Below are 26,842 nucleotides of genomic sequence, written 5' to 3'. Positions count from 1 at the left end.
CTGAACTGCTCCAATTACATGCCTTGATAATCAGGTGTACTGTGAGATTTTATGTCACCAACTATGCTGTGTCTCATGCTAACATGCAGTAACACATGCAAAAACTTTGAATTAACACATATAAACCAATAACAAATGAGAAAAAAAAAACATTTAAATGAGATGAAGAAATCTATTTCAGACAAATCAACAATGAAGTATGGAGCCAAAATAGCAAAATTTACCAAGGGCATGCTTTTTGGTCGGAAAACTATCTTATCTTTAATCTTTGTTATCTCAAGAATTTTCTGCTTAGTTCATCATATATATGTTTATATATCTTCAGGCAAAAGAACTACCTAGATAAACCATGTGTCAATTATTACTAAGATGTTATTTGACCCATTTGTTTATTGTAATTATATAATTTGTGTCCTAAATGTGTTATATACGCAGTCAATGCAAAACAGATAACGAGCAGGTGATGCATAAACATTTAAATACTTCTTACTACACTGTAAATTTTTAAAGAATGATAAAAAATACTAAATAACCAACTTGGATACCCACATTGTTTGTAGGATTAGGAGAAACATTTAAATGTTGTCTATGATTGGAATGAAGTTTAACATAACACAAAGGTAGCATGGTTTTCCTGCAGCTTGATGAATTAGAAGATTATTTCTAAGAAGGAGAGATGTGAATTTGTCCAAGGTCTGGCAATTTGCTGTCATTAAAGGAAGGAAAGTAACAATTACTGGTATTTTATGCAAATCCCTCCAAGTGTCCATTTCAAGTGCACATCAGCCCACATGCAAAGCTTTCTCAGAATACAACACAATGGTGTATGCACATTTGTGGTAAAGCTTGTCTTATGGGTTAGGTTCTGGCTTGTGTGCTCCTTATTTTGCCTGACGTTCATTACATACACATTTCTATCTCTATAGGATACACTCAAAACTTGGAGCACATTATTTTTGGGCTGGCCCACTTATCCAATAGACAGATTACCATCTATAATATACAGCAGCCAGCAGGCTAAAATCTAATGATCAGCACCGGTGCATGTGCATAAGACAACATTAATGCATCACTCCTATGTTGTGTTCTCCATAAAAATTGTTGGAAAAGTAGTAGGAATGACTAATAAAGCTTTTGTATTGCTATGTTATACGTATGTGTTAGTTTTTAGCTAGATTATGACTTCTGGGGCAGCTATTAGAAAAATATAATTCAAAGAAATGTTAGTGGTAAAATCTTTTTGCTATATATTTTCATGATATGTAACATGCCTACCTCATCCTTCTTTTCAGAGTCTGAATTTACTCCTTAATTCACTTATACAAAAATGGTTTAAAAGTCCACTATTTTCTGATTAAATTTCATGAGGCTGCTCACAACTTGTGTGAAAGGGATACTTTAGATTTTAAATTATACATGATTCTGGTTACACTTTATCTACCTTAGGTTATAAGCATTTTGACACATGACAGCACAGAGGGTAATTACATTTTGTTAGTATAGATGTTCTTTTTTATCAGAAATGAACCCGTTTTAGTCCTGATTATGCAAAAGAGTAAATTTTAAAACATTAATTTCTTTACAGATCAGCATAAATAATAATTTTCCCATACAATATCGTGCATATTTCTGGGGAGACATCTCAACTCAATGCTTTACAAGAGTTCCATCCTCACAGCTGCCACAAAGGTATAGAAAATAATTTAATGGCAGAAAGTAGCAGCTTCTATCATCGTGCTTGTCCATTCTTCTTCCTAATGCAGAGACAATACTTAGCACACCCACTTCATTCTTTCATCTCTAGCTCTTAAATGACAAAAAGCATAATGTCATCTAAAATAGAAAAGTTTTTTTTCTATCATGGTGTCTATGAAGGTCCATCTGCAAACAACCTGAATATATATACTGAATTCCAGTGGTGGTTTATTCAATGTAGGGAACTAAGACATGCACTGGAAACAGACAATATTTTATCTCAGTGGAATGGACAAGACACTGACTCACTGCAGAAGAGGTGTGGTTTAGTGTAGGGGTTAGAACACCATTTCAGGAACCGTCTCAAACTCCATGTGATTAGGGACATGAGTTTATCTACTGAGCACTCCTGTAAACTCAGCTGCTGAGATAAGCAGACTCATGACAGACTAACAGGAAACTGTGCCAATGTAACTAAGCAGACAATATATTTAAAAAACCTTGTAGCTTTCATGATATAAAACCTGCATGAACTTTAGGATCTCATCATTTTTGTGTTTGTAAACAGGGGCTGTGACTATTCCACTGAGCTCTGTTGAACTCAAAATACCTCAGAACATGTTAAGCATTATGATGTCTCCATTATGTATGATAGAGTGACCTCTCCACCCCCAACCAAGAAAAAAATGCTGCTGTGGGGCATTTACTGAAGCCCCAGTATTTCTGTTGCTCCATGTTTGCTGCCTATAACATTTGTGTAATAAATGCCTGCTGCTAAAATAAAATGCAATCAGTCCGTTAGACTCAGTACTACAGTTAACGAATCGCAGTGCTAAATATTTGACAATGACACTTGTGCTCTTAAATGTAATTAATACAAAAATGTATATATATAAATGTCATATCAAAATTAAACATTGCTATGATAGCAGGATTTGGGGTTTAATAACATGAGATGACACAGTGCCTATAAAGCACCTTAGATGGATAAACAGCTGAAATTCTTATCACTGGAATGTGGAATGATATGAGACATTAGGGCACAATGCTTAGAATTAATGACAGTGAATACTTTATTACTGAAATTGTGGTGGAACCCTGAAACATATTCCAAAGAAGATGAAGGCAAAAACAACTAAAATATACAGAATATACATAGCAGGTATCCTGGTTATATATTATAGAATGAAAATTCATTTGAGGATATAAGCAGCTATATTAAGTAGGAAATGAGAGACTAAGCAAATCATAATAGTCTTCATGTTATGTTATTGTCACAACAAAATGAGAGTGAAATATGAATTCACATAAAATAAAAAAGCTCAGGAAAAAAAAACACATTAGCAGATACAAACAGGTTTTGTGTAAAAAACACTTTTGTCAGATTAAAATATATCAATATCTGTCTCTCTCTCTCACACACACACACAAACATATACACTCTTGCACTCATACCACTGCATATAAACATATATATTATGTGGGTCCATTTGAACTTACTTTAAAGCAATATAATACTGAATGTACAATGTTGAAATGTCAAATGGTGAAATGTTGTTGCGTCTTTCGGCTTTTCCCGGTTAGGGGTCGCCACAGTGGAACTCCTGTCCGCCAATGATTGCAGTAGATTTTTACATGCCGAGTTGCCAACTCTGACACACAACCTTCAACGAAGGTACACCCATTCTCGCATGTCTCCACACAGAAGACGCTTTAGCTGAGAATCGAACAGGATAACATCTTACTGTGAGGTGACAACACTATCGCAGTACAAATGCTGAAATGTTAAAATGTTGAAATCAAAATACTTACTCTCCTACATGCATAGAGGGATGAACTTTATATATATATATATATATATATATATATATATATATATATATATATATATATATATAAAATACACACACACAAAGTATTCAGGGGACTAATATGTAAATGATCTTTGTTCTTCAGAAGGCTTAATAGTAAAGAATATATAATGCATTCAATCCATGAAGTCCATAAAGTTAATGGCATCCTATATTGTCTTCCAGTTACATTTCTTAACATCTCTTTAACTTTGACAAGCTACCTAAATCATGCAGTCTGAATGTAAAAGTACAATTTGTTGAGATGTGAAACCTGAAACATAATTCCAACATATAATCCTATTTAACCTGGGCATTAGTGTTAACATTTCTTTTAGTACCACTAATTGCTGTAAATGTTCTCATTGTGTTCCTGATGTAAAATGGCTTACACTGAATATTTACAGCCATATATGTGCACATAGATTTGCAGTCTGTTCTCATCACCGGCTATGGCTAGGAACAACAGCAATAATATAAATATAAACTAACTTCTAGCTCATTCTATTAAGGCTGCGTTCCTTCAAAAAGCTGTGCATCGTTTTACTGTGTTGTCACTTTGTGTAATCAAATCATTCAGCATTACTATACTGCACAAACACCTGCCAGAGTAATGTTACAGAAAACATGCTACATGAAACCCAAGGAAGTGAGAAACTGAGATCTCCATTTCAGTTATTGCAGTGCTGTTTTCGGCATTGTTCCAAATCTAGCATCAGTCTGTCAGTAATTAGAGATAACCTAGGAAGGTGACAAGCTACCATCCTTGCAGTTCTGTGCAGAATGAGTTTCTAAGCTTAAAAGAAATACTGCTTCCTTTTAAGCATTGCCTATTTTAAATGAACAATTAATACAAGGCTTGTACTCATTGGATATTTTATTATTTTATTGTGTGCACAGAAAACAAATAAATCTGATTAGTTAACAAGACTACCTTAAATACATTCAGCACACAACTAAAATACACACTCACACATACAAAAAGAACTAAAAAATAATGCAGCTTTATAACCCTAATAACACTTACTAGGTTGTGCATTTTCAATAGACTTTAACACACACCCTGGGTTTTAAGGCACTCACCCTTTATGTCTGTCCCTTACAATAAATATTGCGCGTGTGTGTGTGTGTGTGTGTGTGTGTGTGTGTGTGTGTGTGTGTGTGTGTGTGTGTGTGTGCGCGCACACGTGTGCATGCATGTGTTTATACTTGTTTAATGCACTCCAAAATAGTACTCATATATGCTAAGCTAGGCAGCAAAATTGTGCTCTGGTGTTTTTTTTTTTTTTTTTTTGTAAAGCGAAGCCTTAGCAAAGTTATGTTAATATGATAGATAAGCTAAGAAAACATCAGCTTTATTTTTGTTAGTCAGATAAACATTACTGATTAAGATAATAAACAGGCAAATTCAATAAATAAATAAACAAAATGAACAAAATAATTAGCAAAATGATGCAGGGTTTGTTAGTACAGCAGAAATATTGCTACTTTTAGAAAAGAAAAAGGTGTGGCTATGCAAGTGGCTGCCCCTCAATAGATGCGTAAGACACAAGGACGACTATGGAATAAAGAGATAATGGTCTATTTCAAGCTAGTTTAACACAAAATGAACTAATGTGCTTCAGTCATGCAAGAGATTCAGTAACCCTACATAATGCACCCATTGCGTATTTTAATATGATTATGAAATGAATTATTCACTGCAAATTATCTAGAAATTTAAAATATACTTTAATCTGTGTTTTATATTAAGCTGACAGGCTATGTTAAAACAAGAGAAAAAAAATGAAAAGCTGTGGTTAATGTCGCTGCCTCTCAGATCTTGTTTCATCATTTTTGTTCCCAAGTGGGATGTCTTTTATGCAGAGTGTGCACCCCCTTCCTGTCTCTATGTCGGTATTTGCTAGGTGCTCCAGCTCCTTCCCATATCCTTAGGACATACTGTTAGATGAGCTGGTGACCATTAGAACTTTCAGTCAAGGTTTGTGTGTGTGCCTGGGTGTGTGTGTGTGTGTGTGTGTGTGTGTGTGTGTGTGTGTGTGTGTGTGTGTGTGTGTGTGTGTGTGTGTGTGTGTGTGTGTGTGTGTGTGTGTCTATACATCCTGCTGTGGACCAGTATCCCATGTAGGAAGAGTTCTCTGCTTTATGCCTGTTGCTTGCTAAGACAGGGGTTCCAGCTGCTATGTGACTCTAAAGAGAATAAGGTAGATATAGAGGTACTGGATAATGAAAGAATGTCTGACTTCATGATCAGAGTACAGCTAGAATTTTTTCCAGCCCATGTAAAATACAAAGTATGGTTCTGGAAGTCACAACATTGTCTCAGAAGACAAAAAAAATAAAGAAACAAACAAAAAACACAATGATCTACCTTATCTTAGCTATTATGATGCAGTGTAGTACAAACAGCATTAGACAAATACATTTTCAGGATCATTTTATTAATTCCACATGCAGTACATTGCTACATAGTGGAAACTATGTAGTTTTTGAAACAAAGTTCATAAAACCCATTTACATACTCTTCCATAAATTCTTTTCTTGTGAAAAAAACTCACTGATCAGATTCCTAACTGTAGATCAGAGTGTGTGATATACCTTTAAGAAGCATTCCAGTCACTGGGCACGTGCATATAAGTAATGAGCAAGCAAGTGTGCCATTTTGAGTGAACAGCCAAAGTGAAAGCATGCATGTGTGTAGTAGTCAGTCAGTTAGATAGTTTAAGTTAATGTTCCTGCCATCCATCCTGATGTGTTTGTATGTAATCTTCTTCTTCTTTCGGCTTTAGCCCGGTTAGGGGTCGCCACAGCGGATCACCTGTCCGCACATTGAATGGCAGTGGAGTTTTACGGTGTCGAGTTGCCAGCCCGGTGCCCAACCTTCCACAGAAGGCACACTCACACGCACACCTAGGGCCAATTTAGAGTGCCCAATCCACCTGCAGCATGTCTTTGGGATGTGGGAGGAAACCGGAGCACCTGGAGAAAACCCACACGACCACAGGGAGGACATGCAGACTCCGCACAGAAGGCACCCCAGCCGAGGATCGAACCGGAGAACTTCTTGCTGTGAGGTGGCAATGCTAACCACTGCACCACCGTGGCCGCCCTATGTGTTTGTATGTAATAAACTGCTTAAATAGACACCCAGTCCTCTTTGTCTTATTCAGATGTGCAAGACAAGTGACATGGTGTCAGAATGGGATCCAAAATCAGAACCATGAGGCAAGAGGTTAGAAGTGGAGGAAGATACAGAAATGGATCCTCTGAAGCTCAAACAACTCTCAAACAGGTCAGAAAAGAATTCCAGGTACTAAAACTTGCTTAAATGATTTTGTTTTGCAATGAATATAAAACAAATCACTCAGAACACTCAAAACAAATTTCTTATTAAATGCAATGTCCGAAAACTGCGACATACTGCTAAAAATATTCAAAATAACTATGAAAACATTTGAAACAATATCTGAATTGTATAAAATGTATAAAAAAGGGAAAACAACCATTTTTTTGCGATGTAGTACTTTTTTGCATTAATTAGAGCTATTCAAAATATGCAAAGTATGCAAAGTGTTGGGAATTGTGTGCAGTATTACAGTGCAGTTATTTCACAAAGTGCAGTCCTTTGAAGAGATTATTGTACATTTGACTATTATTATAAGTACCTGGTGTGTGTGCATGTTCATACATAATTACAAGGACCAAGATTGCATTGTGTTATACTATAATTTGAGGGCATGGCAGAAGGATTTCACAGACCCACACCACTTGTGTTTGATAACAATATTGCAGAAAATTGGAGAGTATTTGAGCAAGAGTACAATATTTTCATACAGGCTGCTTTTTCTGACAAGGACACCCATACAGAGGCATTTATTCTCCTTAATTTAGCTGGTTCAGAAGCCACTGAAAGAGAGCATTCATTTGTGTATGCATCTGCTGTGTTTGCAGGGGAGGGGGAGAACTGCCATATTGCAGTACCGGCTAAAATGTGGGAAGACCCTCAATGCTTAAAATATAAATTTAGAGAAATGTGTAACCCCCCAAAAAACTTTACAATGGAAATACACTTATTTTACACAAGAGATCAAAAGCCTGGTGAATCTTTTGCAGCATATATAACCAGCTTGAGAAATAAGGTTCAAACTTGCAGATTGGTGATTTGAGAGATGAGCTGATAAAAGACAGGCTTGTGTGTGGTATTAATAATGACACAGTGAGAAAGGTTCTGCTTCAAAGCAGTGATTTAATGTTAAACAAGACCACTGAGAATTGTCAGATATGCAAGCTTACAGAAAAGCACACAAGTATGCTTACAAATGAGAAAAACTTGCTTCCAGTACCTTCCAAAGCCAATGTAGATAGTATGCAGCATGAGATTAAAAGATACAGGTCTATGGGCAGGACCATGCCCAGGGCCTCCTTAGTAAAACATGTGGTTCCTATGAAACCCAGAGCAACTTCAATAAAACCCAGGGCACACTCAGTAAAATCAAAAGGGCTGGTGGTTACTTCCACCTCTAATACCAATTATAAACCAAGGAAGTTAGCTACAGTAACAAGCTTCATAGTCAACTGTCATAATTGTGGTGGAAATCACAAACTCAAACAAGAAAAGTGCTTAGCTTTTGGTCAGCAATGCCATTCTTGCAACAAGTGGAATAATTTCAAAAGGTTTCATAAATCAAATAAGGCACATTATTTTATTAAAAGAGATCATACAAAGAGGCAAGCTGATCAATTAGAAAGGTACAACTCTACTTTTTATGTTGATGTTGTGTCTGTGCTTGGTGAAACAGTCAACGCAGTAGATTTATGGGGAAAGAACAAAATCTTTTGTACTGTTTGAATTAATGGGAGTCCCATAGAGCTCAAAGTAGATACTGGTTCAAGGTGCAATCTTATGTCAGCAGGAACATTTGCTAGAGTAAAAGCTGCAGAACAACTTGATTTGACAATGTGTGCAAAGCTTATTGCTTATGGTGGTGAAGAGATTCAAACTGAAGCCTCAGTAGTGGTTTCATGTTACTCTGCTGGGAACAGCTATGACTTGCAGTTTTACATAGTCAAGAGACATGTGCAGTCATTATTAGACCTCAAAGACAGTTTGAAAATGGACTGCTTTTATTTAAGTGAGGTCCACCATGTAAGCTTGAATGATAACAGCTCAATTTTTGCCTAAATTATTTTTTAATGAGTATGCTGATATTTTTGCAGACAAACTTGGCAAGCTCCCAGTTGTGTACTCAATGAAGTTAGACCAAGAGGTCAGCCCAGTTATCAGGCGAGCATGGACAGTTCCAGTAGCTATGCAGAACAGAGTCAAAGCTGAGTTAGACAGAATGGTGCAGTTAGGTATAATTTGTACAGTAGAAAAACCAACTGAATGGGTATCCTCCATGGTAGTAGCTCATAAGAAAAGCTCAGATGATATCAGAATATGTATTGATCCAAGAGATCTGAACAAAGCATTGAAAACGCCTCATCATCCTATACACACAGTAGGTTGTTGCCCTCATACCAAATGCTACTGTTTTTTTTCTGTCTTAGATGCAAAGAGTTCATTTTGGCAAATTTTGCTTGATTTAAAATCTTCATTGCTAACCATATTTGGTACGTCATTCAGGAGGTACAGATTTTCTGAAAATGCCATTTGCAATGGTGAAGTCAAACACAATAGAAACCTCAAGAAAGTTCTGGAAAGCACTTGTGAAGTGAATTTTAAGCTGAATCCACAGAAATGTAAATTCAGGCTATTAGAAATTACTTATGTTGGTCATTTGTTTACCAGTTCAGGCTTATGACCAGATCCTTCCAAGAAAACAGCAATTCTTGAGATGCCAGCTCCAGACAATGTCCAAGCCCAACAATGTTTCCTTGACATGGTCAACTATCTAGGCAAGTTCATTCCAGAATTGAGCCAATTTTCAGCACCGCTCAGAGAGCTGACATGCAAAGTTGTAACCTGGTCCTGGTCAGAAGAACACCAAAAAGTATTTGATGCCCTGAAACAGAAATATGCCAGTCCACCTACTTTAAGATACTATGATGTTCACAAACCAGTAACTCTTTCCTGTGATGCTACTAATTTTGGTCTAGGTGCAGTCATTCTTCAGACTGAGAACTCTTACCCAAACCAAGATGCAGTATGCCCAGATTGAGAAAGAACTCTTGGCAATTGTGTTTGTGTGTTCGAAGTTCCATGATTATATTTATGGCTGACCTATCCAGATAGAAACTGACCACCAATCTCTAGTCACTATTTTGAGAAAGCCAATGCACACAGCTCCTGCAAGATTGCAATACATGATGCTTAAATTGCAAAAGTACAGTTTCAATCTTGTTTACACAAAAGGCAAACTTTTTTTATCTTGCTGATACTTTATCCCCATCACCCAGAAAAAACACAGAACAATATGACAATGAGCAATCTAATTTTGAAGTCAAGGAAGTGCAACATTTTTCTTCCACACTTCTGGATGAGCTTAAAACTCACACAGCTTCAGATCCAATTCTCCAGAAGCTCAACCTGTTTATCAGTCAAGGATGACCTTCAAAACAATCTTGTTTACCGGTAGATGTGCAACAGTATTTTCCATACAGAGATGAGATTTTGTCAGATAATGGTATCACCATGAAAGGTCCAAAAGTGATTGCTCCAAAATCATTACAACAAGAGTACATTAAGATCTTGCATAGTGGCCACCCAGAAACCGATTCTATTAAAAGAAGGGCGAGAGGACTAGTATTTTGGCTTTCTATGTCAAAAGATATTGAGAAAGTACTTTCATTGTTCTGTTTGTAATAGTACAAAACTGCATCAACAAAAAGAACCACTTCAGTTTAGCCAGATTCCTGAACTACTTTGGTCAAAAGTAGCCACAGATATCTTTGAGTGGAATGGTCAACATTAGTTGGTGTTAGTAGACTCTTATTCAAATTGGTTCAAGATTGACCTGCTTCCTAACCTAACGTCCAATACAGTCATTAATAATTTGAAGAGATATTTTCTGTCTATGGTACACATATGGTTCTGACAATGGTTCACGGTTTACAAGTCAGCAGTCCAAACAATTTGCTGAAACTTGGGACTTTGTTCATATCACATGTAGTCCTGAGTACCTGCAGTCAAACGGCTTGGCTAAACATGCAATTCAAAGTGCAAAACAGCTGTTAGAGAAATCCAGACGTGACAATACCGATGTTTTTCTAAACTTGCTAAATCTCAGAAACATTCCTCATGATAATCATCTTGGTTCACCTGCCCAGAGACGTATGTCGAGACAAACCAGAACTGCATTGCCAATCAGTAGCAATTTATTGCTTCCATATGCTAAAAACAACAAAGCAGTGAAAGCCCAACTGTTAAAAAAACATTTGTCCCAAAGAACTACTATGATAAGACCAGCAAACTGCTCAATTCATTAAAAGAAGGGGAGATAGTGAGGATGCAGACATCAAAAGGTTTTGATTGCATCGAATTTGTAAGAAGTTTGTGTCAAGAACCGAGATAGTACATTGTGGAATCACAAGGAATGGAATTTAGGAAGAATTGGAAGAATTTATTGCCACTGTCTGAGCCAGTTTTACAGTATCTTGCCTGTGACAGAGACTCTAATTCTGTTTCTCTCTTTTTTAATTTCTGCAAATCTTTTGAGTTTCTAATACCATGATGGGAATGGACCCCATTCCTAAGTCAAAGTACAATTAAAGTTCATGAAATTAGTATTGTTTCACTCTTTGAAGTTAGCCAGAAGTGCTCTTTGCAGCACCCGCAATGTGCCCAGTAATGACTCCTTCTGCAATTCATGCGGAGTTACATGTATCGGTAACATATCTAAATACAATTGTAGATTCTTTTTTATAAGACCCATTGCTCCTACTACTATTGGGACTGTCTGGGTATCTTTCTTCCACATTGCTCTCATTTCTGCCTGCAAGTCCTGATATTTTATGACTTTGTGTCTCTCTGTACACAAGACACTGTAATCACTGTGTGTGTGGCTATTTCAATGATCAGTGCTACTTTTGTCTTCTTTTCATGGACCACTATAAACAGTTTTCTAGCATCTATCATTTGAACTGTTCTTAATGGATGATTCCATGTAATGTAAACTTCATAATTTTCTATGATGCTTTGTGGCTCATCTTTCCAGTGTTTTTCAGCCACTTCAGTACCATAATGTTTGCGCAATCCCCAGTGCAACAATCTTGCTAATCTTGCTACATATTATGCCTTTCAGTATACAGTCCTTCAGCCATTAGTATGTCACAACCAGCAACAAGGTGTGTGACTGTTTCCAATTTGGTTTTACACAACCCACATTTGTCTGTTTCTTCCACATGTTCACTGAACTTTGTAAACCATTGTGTATGCAACCCAATATTAACCTTTCATCTCTTGGTTTAAATTCTCCTCTCTTTAACCATTCCTGCATCCATTCCTGATCAACATGAGGTTCTTCCAAAAGTTTTCTATACTTGCAACTATATTTATGCATTGTCCACATTTCTTGCCTTCTCATCTGGTCCTTCTCCTTATATACTTTCTTTTGTTTTTTTGTTTTTTGGCACATTCAGTTGCTGCCTGATTTTTATCTACTTCTGGTTTGATTTCCATTCCTGCTTGATGTCAGTATGCTTCTGCTAGATTAAGCAGAGAAGTCATCTTTGATTTATTCTCCTCATGTTTCAAAACTTTCAATACATTTGGGTCTTGTGAGGTCAGCAGATATGCGCGGAGTCCCACAATTGCAGATCTATACATGTAATCAATTTCAAGGACGCCCATCCCTCCTTTGGAAAGGGGAAAATATAATCTTGGTATGCAATGATTTGTATAAATCATTTGGTGAGCATGAAGCATCCTTCTTGTTTTCCTGTCTAATCTATCCAACACATTTTGGGGGCAGTCTATCACTCCAAAACTGTAAGTTAGGACAGCAAGAGCAGATTGGTTTATAGCTTGGATTTTGTTCCTAGATGTGAACGCTGTTTTCAGGATTAATTTAAATCTTCTAAAGTATTCTTTAATAAGTTTTATTTGCATCTGTTCATTGTTCATGTTTTATTGTTGATCCTTCATCTGTTCCCAAATATTTATATACTCCCTCTTGCTCAAGTTCTTTTATATCACATTCTTGTCCCAAGCTGATGTTTTCCTGGTGCTGCAGTTTTCCTGCTTTATAGGTTGCTTTTGCACATTTATCAAGACCAAATTACATTCTTACATCATCTGAAAATGTTTTGACAACTTGCAGTTGTACTTTCAGTTCCTCATCTGATGAGCTATACAATTTTAAATCATCGACAAAGAGAAGATGAAAAGTCTTTACAGTTTTTGTTGCTTTCTAGGAGCCAAATTATAGCCATGGCCTAAGCTGTTAAGTAGACAGCTTAATGGGTTAGGGGCAAGGCAGAATAGCAGCAGTGACAGAGAGTCAGCCTGCACAGTGGTGCAGCGGTTAACGTTGTCGCCTCACAGCAAGAGGTTCTCCGGTTCAATTCTCGGCTGGGGTGCCTTCTGTGTGGAGTTTGCATGTTCTCCCTGTGTTCACGTGGGTTTCCTCTGAGTACTCCAGTTTCCTCCCACATTCCAAAGACATGCATCTGGAGCATTTCTCCCCGGGCCTCCGCTGAAAACAGGCTCTGTGGAACCTAGTCGGACATTCCTGGTCAATAAATGTTAAATAAATAAATAAAATATCCCCCTTTGAATTTTTATCCCTGGGATAATAATTTGTACTTTATCATGGCTTAATTGCAGAGTGAGCTGCCACTCTTTCATGGTCACTGTAATGTAGTTGAGCAGTGTTGGGTGTATCTTATACATTTTTAAGCACTCTTTTACCCTTGAATGTGGGATACTATCAAATGTTTTTTTATAGTCAATCCATGCCATACTTAGATTCTTACCCTTTTTACAGTTCTCCACTATGACTTTATTTAAAAACAAATGATCCTTTGTTCCATATGACTTTCTTGTATTGCCCTTTTGTTCTATTGCCATAACTGAGTTTTCTTCCAAATGACTATAAACTCTGTCAGCATCAATTCCCATGCATAGTTTATACGTCGTCAGAAGGCAAGTTATTGGTCTATAATTTTTAGGGTAGCTTGCAGGTTCACTCTTAAGTAAGAGCATTGTTTTTCCTGTTGCTAGCCAGATTGGTGTCTGTTCAGGGTGCACATATACATAGTTCTTACTCATGGATAAATCTTCATGCAAAGATGTTAATACTTTTAACTAAAAGTTAGGTACTGCATTTGGGCCTGGGGTTTTCCAGTTAGAGGCTTTTCTTAACTTTGTTTCAATCTCTCTGGCTGTTACTTCATCGCATTTCATATCCTGTGCCTTTAAACTTCTTATTCTTTCTTTTACGTCTTGTATCCATTTAGCATCTTTGTTATGTTCCACAGCTTCTTCATAGATACCTCTCCAAAATGTATCTGTTTCTTCTTTTTTGGTGGTCTTTCAATTTCTTTTACCTTGTTTCCCAATTCTCTATAAAACTTTTTGAGTTATCAATAAATAGTTTATTTTGTACTTTTCCTTTATATTTATCTGCGTATCTTCTAAGTTTTTCCACCTGCACTGAGATTTTTAGTTTGTTATTTGCAATAGTGCATGATAGATCCTGGTCTGTTCTAATACTGTGCATTGATTTTTATCACTTTTATCTTTCTTAGTATTTTTGTTGATCTGTTCCCTCTTCTACATTCTTTTAACAGTGAAAATTATTGTCTTAATTGCTTTATAGTTTTCTCTATTCAGTACTTCCATGATGATATTCGATTTCTCCCCTTCCTTTCCCTCACTACCCTGTGTTCTTGTGGCAGAACTGTATTAGTTATCAACTTAGCTGCACAGTAATATATCCTGTTTACTTCTGTTATATTGCATGGATCTCTATGGACAGTCCTAATTACTGTGTTCATTTTTTTTATCAAACTTCTGACTTTTTGGGTTTTATTGACTTTCTGCAGTCTGTTTCTTTCATTGATTTTAATATGTCTATCCATGTCTATTAAAACAAGCAATTCTCTTAGCTCATTTTCTTCTAAACTGAGGGCACATTTTTTGTTTTCCATTTCCTGTGGGCATTCTATAGAAAGTTCTATAACATTTTCCTTTGGCACATTCTCTTCAATTTCATCCTGTGCCATCTGCTGCTCTGTCATATGGGAACTCACTGGCCTATCACTCCTCAGCATTGACTGCATCAGAGTTTCCACAGATTCCTGCTCCGTCCCTTGCTGTCCAGCTTCAAGTGAACGTTTATACTGATTTCCTGTGGAAGGCTCCAAAATATCTTCATATGGCATGTGACCAATTGCTTCCTGTTCCACTGGTTTCCCCTTAATTTGGATATCTATTGCTCTGTCCTGATGTGGTACTTTCTGAATTAGATTCTGTACACTGAATCCTTCACTTCCCACGTACTCCATAACCTCAGTTTCTATTTCTTTAACTTCTCCATTACCAATCTCCTTTTCTACTTTTCCTCTTTGTCTTCTTATTTTTTGTATTGTAAAGTTTTCCATGTCTGGATTCCTTTGCCTGTATTTCTCTTCAAATATCTTTGGTGCTGCTCTTTTTGTATTGGTTAGTTTTGCTTTCTCCTTTGCATAAATATTGCAACATATTAAATCTCTTTTTCTTTCCCATGTCCATTTTTCCTCTTCATGTCTCCTGATCTTCCTGCTTCTCCTTACTTTGGGGACTCACTCCATCATGCTATGATGTAACCTGTGTTAGACCTTCTACACCAAATCCTTCAGTTCACAGGCACTCCATAACTTCAACATCTATTTTTTGAACTTCTGCTTTACTAATCTTCTTTTCTATATCCCTTCTTTGTGATATTATTTTTTTTTATTGTGAAATTTTCCATATCTGGATGTCTTTGCCTGCATTCCTCTTCAAATATCTTTGGGGCTGCCTTCTTTATATTAATTAATTTAGCTTTCTCCTTTGCATAAATATTGTATCATATCAAATCTCTCTTTCTTTCCTATGTCCGTATTTCCTTTTTAAACTTTTCAAAATCTCTAGCTTTTGTTGTTTATATTTTCGCATTTACTCAGATGCTTCTTTTCCTAAACAGATCAAAGTTTGTCGATCAATATACTGTTTTTCACAAATTGGTTGTATTAATGAATATAAATTTTTATTTGAAGCTTCTGACAGTTTTTCTTTTGGAAGTATTTTTCTGTCCTCTAATTTCTCTCTTAGTCATTTTGTATATCTTCTGTCTGGAAATTCTGGGTTTTTTGCATAATAATAACAATACATAATTTCTTTTGTATCCTCAGTAATCCTCTCATCTTTATGGCTCTTCTTTGGCCTATCAGTTTTTGTCATTTTTGTGGACTACTACTTCCTTATACAATGGGGGGGGGGGCGGCATCCTCCCCTGGGCCTGGCCTGGCCCCATTGTCGGAATGTTTCTGTATTTTGAGGATTCTACACTGTCATCTTTTTCACTCCTAACACCTGTGTGCCTACCAGGATTGGACACTTTTTTATCCTGGATTTTGTGCACCCAGCTATCTTTTTTAATTTTTAACCTACTTCTGTCCATGATATATGCTATATAAATACAGCCTATATATCAGTGTCATCTTGATGAGATTTTGTGAAAAACAGGGTCCACCTCGCGAAGGTGCTCACCAAGACTTGAGGATGATTTCAGTTTCAGTAATAATACTCTCCTTTACTTGCTGACTTATCATCTCTCCATTCGGACCCTAACAGGCCTACTGTTTAATTTGCTATTTTATCATGATGTAAGTAATTCTCAGAGTGACTTGTCCAATGTTCCTGTTCCAGAGTACATTCCATCAGCAATCCCTGTTCCAGAGAATATTCCTTAGAGTCCTGAAGTCAAACATTCCCCAGTGACTGTCCCTGTTAGTAAACCAAGTCCTAACTATTACATTACGAGATCAGGTCGAATTTCCAGACCTAGTTCCAGGTACATGGCAACCTGGACAGGACTGTTGTTCTGTTTATTATTGTCTGTATAATTTGCATGCCTATTCAATTGTCATTGCCTATATGAGACAGCTCAGTAAAGAGGGAGGATGTAGATCAGACTGTGTGATATACAAAAAAATGAGATGCTCCAACTGAAGAGTCCAGGTATATTGAAATAAACACTGAAGAAAGAGAAAACCTGGAACTCACCACGAACAGGCTTAATAAAGTATAAAATCAGCTTTATTAGGTAAGCGCTTTCGCGTATCAACAGATACGCTTCCTCAGACCATGGGTTAAAACATTACTGTTAGTTCCTTTTATACAAAACAACATCATCATCAAGAGTATCGTAAACAATAAATTAATTAAATAATAAACCAATTAACCATTAAAAATTAATGACTTTGGATTCCTTCAAGTGGCAATGCCATGAAACCATTCATTTCTAAACGAACAAATGGATAGGTGTATTTTTTAATAAATATATATACTAGACAAGTAAATATAAACGTAAAATAAATATGCAATATAAAATTCTTTAAAACTTAAAACTGTTATGCACTTGATGTTCAACCTTTTTATATATATATATATATATATATATATATACCTAAATTAATATACAATGCTGTGTGTGATATAAGACTTCTCAGAATTAAAACCTAGGATCTAGCACCTAATTCTAGTTGTATATAAATATTAAATGGACAAAATGGACATAGATATAAATCATCATATATAAAGATGTATAAATTACTAAAATATCAATCAGTGTAGAAATAAAAAATGTAAAAAATTCTAACTAGACAAAAGCAGGTATGTAATATATGATATAAATATGATGTAAAATATTATTTTATTATTAGTAATTATTAGTATATATATATATATATATATATATATATATATATATATATATAAAAAGGTTGAACATCAAGTGCATAACAGTTTTAAGTTTTAAAGAATTTTATATTGCATATTTATTTTACGTTTATATTTACTTGTCTAGTATATATATTTATTAAAAAATACACCTATCCATTTGTTCGTTTAGAAATGAATGGTTTCATGGCATTGCCACTTGAAGGAATCCAAAGTCATTAATTTTTAATGGTTAATTGGTTTATTATTTAATTAATTTATTGTTTACGATACTCTTGATGATGATGTTGTTTTGTATAAAAGGAACTAACAGTAATGTTTTAACCCATGGTCTGAGGAAGCGTATCTGTTGATACGCGAAAGCGCTTACCTAATAAAGCTGATTTTATACTTTATTAAGCCTGTTCGTGGTGAGTTCCAGGTTTTCTCTTTCTACTGTGTGATATACCTTTAAGAAGCATTCCAGTCACTGGGCACGTGCATATAAGTACTGAGCACATCCAAGTAACACTGCCATTTTGAGTGAGCAGGCAAAGTGAAAGCATGCAGGTGTGCAGTAGTCACTCAGTTAGTTTGTTTAAGTTTAATGTTCCAGCCATCCATCCTGATGTGTTTGTATGTAATAAACTGCTTAAATGAACACCCAAGCCTCTTTGTCTTATTCAGATGTACAAGATGAGCAACACTAACTTTTGGAAATAATCTGTCTTCTCACCTGAAAAGTACTCCATAAACTTAATTGTCTTCTTACCTACAAACCCATTACATACATTTGGCCTCTATTATATGCTTTCTCACAAAGTTTCTCCCACATAAGCTTTAACTTTTCTTAAAAGCTGTTTGATTTTTGATGATTTTTAATATGACGAGGAATCTAGTGCTTTTTTCAGTTGTGTTTTTAGTGCAGCAATACATTATTTGTTTGTTCAGTACACAATTTTTTTATGTAGTCTGTTATTTGTAACTTTATTGTACAATGCTTTTCGTAGGACTCATTTTAAAGTTTTTTTACCTCTTACATTACTGACTGTGCCTTAAAGCTTACATCACTGTTGAAAATGTTGAAAATGACCTGCAAAAATCAACCCACATACCTGGTTAGCAATGAATAAATAGCATAAATAAACATGTATAGAACAGAAGTTTACTATGATAAAGTCCGCTGAGTTATACTTTTTGTTTGTTGATTAAGTATCTTTACCCACAGAGGCCTACTCTTTAATCTGCTATTTTATCATGATGTCAACTTCAGTTATGACAAACTACTGACACAATAAATGCAAATAATGCTGGTTGCTGCTAAGTGACGTAATTATTGATGTAATTCATTTGTTCACTCACTCATTCATTCATTCTCCAGTTACTCACTTAATACATTTCAAGGTCATGTGGGAGCCATACCATATTTTGGCAGTCACTGAGCACAAGGCAAGCAAACTAATCCTGGACAGAATACCAATTTACTACACAATGAATTACTGAAGTTTGCATGGTTGTATCTTATTTATTACTATACCATGTTTAAAGATAATGCATTAAACATTTAAATAAAATGTGATATGATCTGATTAAGTGTAAATATCATATAAGAAGAGGTAGGCTTTCTAGCACTGTCTGCTTAATATTTTTGAATAATGATGTGCATCTTTTTACTTATTTTAATTTATTTAGCCTTTGTTAACAATGAAACACTCACTAAACACAACTGGCAATTTTTGAGGATTGAAATGCTACTAGGATGCTAAGTGACTTGCTTAATATGACACAATATGTATACAGTGGAACTGAAGTCATCTTGTAGTATTCAGTTTACCTACATCTGCACACATCACCTATTAAGTTATGTCTCACAATAACTGATCACTGCAATATAAGTCCAGAGCTCTCAGCAATCTCCACAATTGGAGATACTTTGGCTTCTGTTCTGAGTCATCCTTTCTTTGTCTGTCCCACAGAGGCCACCTTGCCACCTGTCTCAGGCACTTCATCTCCATTACCTCTAGTTTCCTCAGCTGCCCTGCCTTCACTGCCCAGGTTTCTGTACTATACAGTAGTGCTGGTCACACCACTGTTTGGGATAGAAACATGGCCAGTGAAGGTAGGGCAGTTGAGGAAGCCAAAGGTGATGGCGATGAAGTGCCTGAGATGGGTGGTAGGATGCACTCAGTGGGACAGACAAAGAAAGGATGACTCAGAACACAGTGCATCCTACCAGCCATTTCAGGCACTCCATCTACATCACCTCTAGCTTCCTGAACTGCCCTACCTTCACTGCCCAGGTTTCTGTACTATACGGTAGTACTGATCACACCACTGTTTTGTATACCTTACTTTTCAGCTTCTTTGGCATTCTTCTGTCACACACTACACCTGTCAATCTTTGCCAGTTGGCCACAACCCCTCTGATTCTGGCTTTGACCTCCTCATTCTGACTTCCCATCTCCTCAACCACCCCTCCTAAGATAGACAAAGCTGTTAATCTGTAATACTATTTTCCCATTCTGTCTCAGTTTTTCAGCTTCTTCTGATTCCCTTATTTGTTGCCATGACAACTGTCTTGACTGTACTCAGTTTCAACCCATGTACCTTCCATTTTGCATTCCATTCCCTACCATTTGTTGAAATACTTGTTCAGAGTCTGCTTTTAATGCCATATCATCTACATACATCAGCTTTGTTATCTGTCCTCTCCAACCTGTTTGCTAATGTAGTCCATCACTGGTATGAACAGAAGTGGGCTCAGAGATGACCCTAATGTACCCCATTCCCAATGGGAATCAATCTGTGAGCCCAAACACTGTTTGTACTTGTGTCTTTGTGACCACTTACATAGCCTGCGGTAATGCTACAATGTTTCCAGGACTTCTACCGCATGACTGCCCAAATCAGATTTCTTGGGACCTTGTCATATACTTATTTCACATATGGAAAGTCCAGTTGGACTCTTTTTTCATCTCTTCTTTTTCTCAACTGTCTTCCTGCCAATATCAGATCAGTTGTGCTATTCCTTGATCCAAATCCAGACTGTTCACCTCTCATCTTACTTTCTACTTCTCTGCATCTTTGTTTATCAGTCACCCTCTCTAGCACTTTTGTGCAATGTGACAGGAGACTGATACCTCTATACTGCCCACAGTTGTGAATGTCCTCTTTGTTCATGTACACTGATAGTATTCTAGAAATATGTTCTTTGTCAAGCCATTGTGAATTGTCAGTTAGCATGAACAACTTCAAATATGGCAGTTTATTAAAGACTATCCACACCAGACTAGTCATTTACTCCCTTCAAGCAAGCTGAAATCATTTAACGATAAATAGTTTTTGAACCTCATGCCTACATAACAAGAGACATTTATTCTTAAAGCAGTAGATTAGAAACTATTTGAAAGACTAAAAGGTCACTAGAAACTGTATTATTTATTTATTTATTTTATTTATTTGTCCTTTGTTAACTGGGTTAGTCCACTGAGGGCCCATTTTCAGTGGAGACCCGAAGAGAAAAGCTCCACAAACACAATAAAAAAGATGATGCCAAAAAATAAGACACACACACACACATATAAATATATATAAAAAAAATATATATATATATATATATATATATATATATATCATAACAAAACCTAGTTACATTGCAAGTTTAAAAACATAAAAAAAGGGCAAGATAAAAAGACGTGAATAACAACATTAATGTCTTGTAGATAATCATTAAAAGTATTGGCAAAGCTCCACAAACACATGATAGAAAAGATGATGCCAAAAAGAATACACATATATCATAACCATACCAAGTTACATTGCATGTTTAGGAACAATAAAAGGGCAAGATAAAGAGACATGTGAGTAACAACATTAATGCCCTAATAAAAAATATGCATTCTGTGCATGTACAACAACAAAATGATAGAGGTAGAGTTGGTGGAACAAAATAGAAGAATAGTAAGTGGAGTGTACAGAAGAGTGAGGAATAATTGAAGAGACAGAGAATAGCAAAGAGTGGCAGTTGTGTCAGTTATAGTGGGTGGGCTGGAAGGAGAGGTGGTAAAGATAGAGTGGAGAGAAGGAAATGAGGAGGAAAGAGTTGGGATGGCCAGGGAAATAAGAAGTAAAATAGGGGGGCAAAGCTGGGCGGAACGTTAAGTTTTTAAGAGTGCTCAGTGGTGTAGCTATGGCTTCACAGGATTGTAAATATATATAATGCATGAAGGAAATATTTCTGGCATGGTAGTAGCAGATTAAGTAGGGTGGTGGCAGTTGCAGGAGGAGTGTTGGCTAGGTATTTTTAAGTTATTTTTTTGACCAGAAGTGAAGATTGGATATGTCATATGTTAGATGGGAGTTTGTTCCAGGTTTGAGATATGGAGCATTTATAAAGTAACCTGCCTATAGTTTTGCTGGACTTGTAGGTGTTCAGTAGTACTTGGGCAGTGCTATGGAGAGATCGTGCAGGTTTGTAGAGGGATAGGAGGGTGGACAGGGAGGGACAGTTTTAAAGTTTGTAGAAAAGAGAATGTGCAATTTGTAGCTGTGAAATTTGGAGTAGTTGTGGGAAATCGAGCAGTTGAAGTTTTTTTAGTGCGTGGCAGTGATGGGATTTGTAGGGGAGATTACAGGCAAATCTGGTTATCTGGTTGTAAGTTTGTTCTAGTTTGGTTAAGAGATTTGCTTGGATGTGTGTGAATATAAGAGAAGCATAGAGTAGGCAGGAGAGAAGATAGGCTTGTGCAAGTGAGGTCCTAGTTGTGTTAGTTAAGAACTATTTGTGTATGTACAGCAAACCTAGTTGTTTATTTTGATGGACTATAGGATGTGATGGTCAAATTTCAGGTGGTCATCAATAGTGATTCCTAGAAGTTTTGTAATGGAGTCTGCATAGATATTGGTGTTTTCAAATGAAGAGAGACTGAAAGACGTTTTAAGATGGTATAAAGATTTTGGGAGGAAAAGGAGGAGTTTGTTTTTCTTTGGGTTAAGGATTAGTTGGTTGTCAGTTAGCCAGTGTTCGATGATATTAAAGGAAGTCTTTGTGAGTGAGTGCAGGTCAGTGGGGATGTCAGAGAGGGTGATAAGGGTAGAATCATCCACGTATTGGATTAGTGAAGATGAGGTACAGACAGAGCGAAGATTGTTAGTGAAAATATTAAAGAGAAGGGGCCAAGGATGGATCCTTGGGAGACACCAGTTTGGATAGGTAAGAAGGGTGAGTCGGAAGTCTGCTATTTAATAGATTGTTGTCAGTTGTTGAGATAGCTGGAGAACCAGAGGATAGTGGAGGTGCAGAGGTTAAGTTCAGATAGTTTAGAGAGGAGTTTGGAGTGGGAGATGGTGTTGAAAGTTTTGGAGAGGTCGAGGAATACACATGATACAAGTTTATTGTTGTCCCTTGCTTCTGCTACAGTCTGGGTGAAAGATAGCAGGGCTGTGGATGTGCTGTGGTGAGGTGTAAATCCTTGCTAAGAGGGGGTAAGGAGATTTTCATGAAGCCAAGCAAAGTATGTGCAATTAAAAAATAAACTGGCAGTTGCTCTGAAGTCATATCTATAAGTCCTTCTTTTGTTACTAATGCTTTTTTTTCTTTAAAAAGTAGTGCGAGCCCTTTTAATTTTATCAGTTGGATGCCCAAAGAAATTACCTTGTCTGAGGGCAGTGAGTGAGTCAGCTATTGTTGACTCAGAGACAGACCGGGAGACTAGTGGGGATATATGACATAGAAGAAAAAAAAGAACAGATGGGTAAATGTTTCTTTAGAGACTGGAAGGGCTAAAATTAGTTTAGTGTAGAGTATTTTACAGACGTTAAGGGTAGAAACCAGAATGTTTCTGCCTGGGGGAGGGGGGACTGAAATGTCTGAGATCTGTAAGTGATTGAGTCAGCTAATGTTGACTCACAGACAGACTGGGAAGGTAGTGAGCATATATCACATACAAAAAAAAGATGGATAAATGTTTCTTTAGAGACTGGAAGGGGTAGAATTACAGTTTAGTGTGGAGTGTTTATTTTTAGTGTATAGTTTGGTTTTAGTGTATGTTTAGTTTTAGTATATATACAACAACTGATTGAAATGTATGATTTCAAAAGATGTCTATATAAATTCATTTGATACCTAACGGAACCATTAATTGATGGCCATATGCTATAGTCTTCATTACAATGTGCAGACAGGAGCATAACCAACATGATGGCTTGAGTATAGCAGATTTTAGTTTCTCAGAACCATTAGAAAGTTTTTGACAGGGATTTACTATTAAATGTGATTGAGTCATTGTTATAAGTAAAAGAAATGTGTATTTTGTATTAGGTTCAAATTATGTCAGAAAAAAAAATCAGGCCACTTACAGGATGTCAGCTTCCAAAGCTTGTGGGTAAGAGACAATCACTACAAAGAACAATTTCCACAAGGTATTGTTATACATACAAGAGATATCCTTAAAACAGACAAAATAGATACAAGAAGGTAGACTATATAAAGAGCAAAGCCAAATCATGGTCAAATGGGGCCTTAGGCAGGGTAATGGATTGCCCCCCCCCCTTCAGTTATACCAATATCCCATTACTTAGCTGTCTGTCCTTCGGAGAAAGATCCAATACTGGGCAACCTAGGCAGTTGTCTAGGTTCTGAGTTGGCTGGGGGGGGGGCATGATGGCAGGGGGGGCACAGTTTTGCTATAAAAATAAAAAAAATTAATTAAGTAAAAAAACTCTTTGGGAACCATAAACACAACAAGTATTAAGACCCAAAGGAAGATCTTCCTTACCTTGTGACTTCCATAAGCCCCAAAAATGTTGTCCTAAAGTCATCTAAACCCACTTGGAGATACAGAGGAAACAGGATCGCTAGGCAGCATGGGTGTGTGCACAACTCTTCCCTTTAGAGCAGGTGTGGGGGGGGGCACTATCTAGTTAAGTGATTCTGCTCAGAGTCAAACCCTGAACCTTAACAACTAAGGGCAGGCAAGTGCTCTAAACCTCAACACAAATTGCTACCTTTCCTCTACCTTTATTTATTTATTTATTTTGTTAACCCCTGGGGGATTACAATGTGTCTATATCATGCATAGAATTTTAAAGGTTTGTTGTACAGTGTTAGTGGTGCAATAGGGAGCACATTTGCTTTTGGTGCAGGAGGTTGTGGGTTCTCTACCCACAACAGGTAGATTGATTGCTGATACTACAGTGCAGCACAACGTTGAATGGTGGTGCTGCATCCCTGAGTGTATCCTCCCATGCATGAGATACCTAATAACTATGAACCTGTTGTCAGTTTGTCAGCCATTCCCTATTGCAGTATTACCAGCACACCATTTTTTGTTGTGTTTTTGTTAATATAGCATAGGCAATTTATTCGTCAAGGGCAGCAGGCAATGAATTTATGGATGACACACAATAATACAAAGTTGTTTACCAGCATCAACCTCTTCAATAGTTACAGTTTTCTTTAATGTGGAATTATTCAGATGACTTTTACTTTTGCAGAGTTTGTGCATATTGACTGATATTGGCGCATTATAATGATAGAAGTTTGACTGGCCTTTTATGGTTGAAGTGTTTTGAAATAGGTAGTTTTGTCATTATTGGTGCATATGTTTCTGTTTCATTGTTTATGGGGAAAAAATGTTAAAAACTACACATTTAAATCACACTCTAACATGTGGTGCTCTATTATACATGGAATATAAATTAATACAATCAGGAAGGTGAATCAAAAAATATATACATGTATGCATGATCCTAAAAATGTGTGCAAAGGGTAAATTTTATCTGCCACTGACCAGATGCATTTTTCTATGAATGTGGGTTTCAATGCAGTTTCAATGAATGTGAGTTTCAAGGGCAGAGACGTTTACTGTTGTTCATGTTAAGTCTGTTTTCATTGTGAGATTGTATTGTTTTTGTTTAGCAAATGGCTATCAGTGTTTATGCTATAAAATTTGAAATAAAAGTTTTAAATTAAATCCAAATATCTGTAATCGTTGTATAAGTAAAGAAGAAAATAGTATGCACACTGACAGGTTTAAACTGTGTTTATGGTAACTAGGGAGAAATAGCCAAGTCATGTGACACTGGCTGAGGGGGGATGGGGGCCCCAGTCCATTATACTGCCTAGGGTCCCATTTGACTATAGTTCATCCCTGCTGTCCTTAATTACCATAAAATACTGTTCAAATGTGCCAGTGTATATACCTTTTTTTTTGTTTCTACAATAATCACAGAGATTTGGATTTAATTTAAAAGTATTATTTTAAATTTTACAGCAAATACATGGACAGCCATTTGCTAAACAAAACAAAAGTCTCACGTTGAAAACAGATTTAGAATAAGCAACAGTAAACAACTTTTCCATTGAAACTCAGTTTTATTGAAAATGAATCTGGTATTCCAATAAACTACAAGCCATGCTAGGATTCTTAGACAAACAGCATATGGTGAAGCTCTAATTAGTGGCTATGGGGAAGGATGTAGGAATTCAAAAGACAAATGTGTAATGCATCTGCTAAAAGCTTTTTTCTGCCTACTTAATGAAATTATCCTTTTTTAGGAAACAGCTTAGAAGTACTGTCTGGTGAAGTGGTCAAAGTCACACAGTGGACAAATGAAAACTAGGGAATCAAACTCTACAGTACAGAAGTAGCTCATAGTGTTACTCATCTGCACTAAGTATTGCAGCCCAAAACCATGCATTTCACACCAGTGTGTACCTGCAAAAAAAAAGTAAATGAAAAATTTATTCACTGTCAAAATATTAACATTAAACTTGTAGACTTCAAGTTGTCCAGTTTATTCACAGCCAAATAATGAACATACTGTCAGCAGCCAACAAAACAAGGAAACCAAGGACCATACTCAAAGAACATGGCTCATATGATGGTCCTGTTTGTTACAATCAATTACATCCCTTACACCATAACTACTGTGGTTTGCAGGAACCATGTATTTATACATGACTGTAATCATATATCTCTTTGAGAACAAAATGAATGAATGCATATGTAAATCATGGGCCAGAAACCCATTGAAAACATTGTCTGACTTCTGAACATCTTTGGAAGAATTGATAATACTGTAGTATACTGGAATTAACTGGAAACAACTGAAATGAGACTGGAATGAAAGTCTTTATCTATTGATTACCCAAATTTGTGCTGAACAAGAGCCAATCTCTCCTTTATGGGCCAAGTCTTTTAGTACTTTCACAATAAAGTCTGCATACACTATAGTTTGGTTAATAATGCTATATTACATGTTAACAATATCTGAATACCATCTTCAATAACAGAGCTGATAATAAAAGTTTGTAGAAATTCTGAAATGCTGAATAACAGTAACAGTGCTGATAAATATATCCATAGTTTTTGTACATATATTCTGATTCTCCTGAATAATATTAATTGAAACAGTCTTTTGATATTTGACCTGACTTCTGTACTCAGACTTG

Source organism: Protopterus annectens, chromosome 7.part0 (assembly GCF_019279795.1).
Source record: "Protopterus annectens isolate FY-2018-M chromosome 7.part0, PAN1.0, whole genome shotgun sequence".
Lineage (NCBI taxonomy): Eukaryota > Metazoa > Chordata > Ceratodontiformes > Protopteridae > Protopterus > Protopterus annectens.
Note: the sequence above shows the minus strand (reverse complement) of the source record.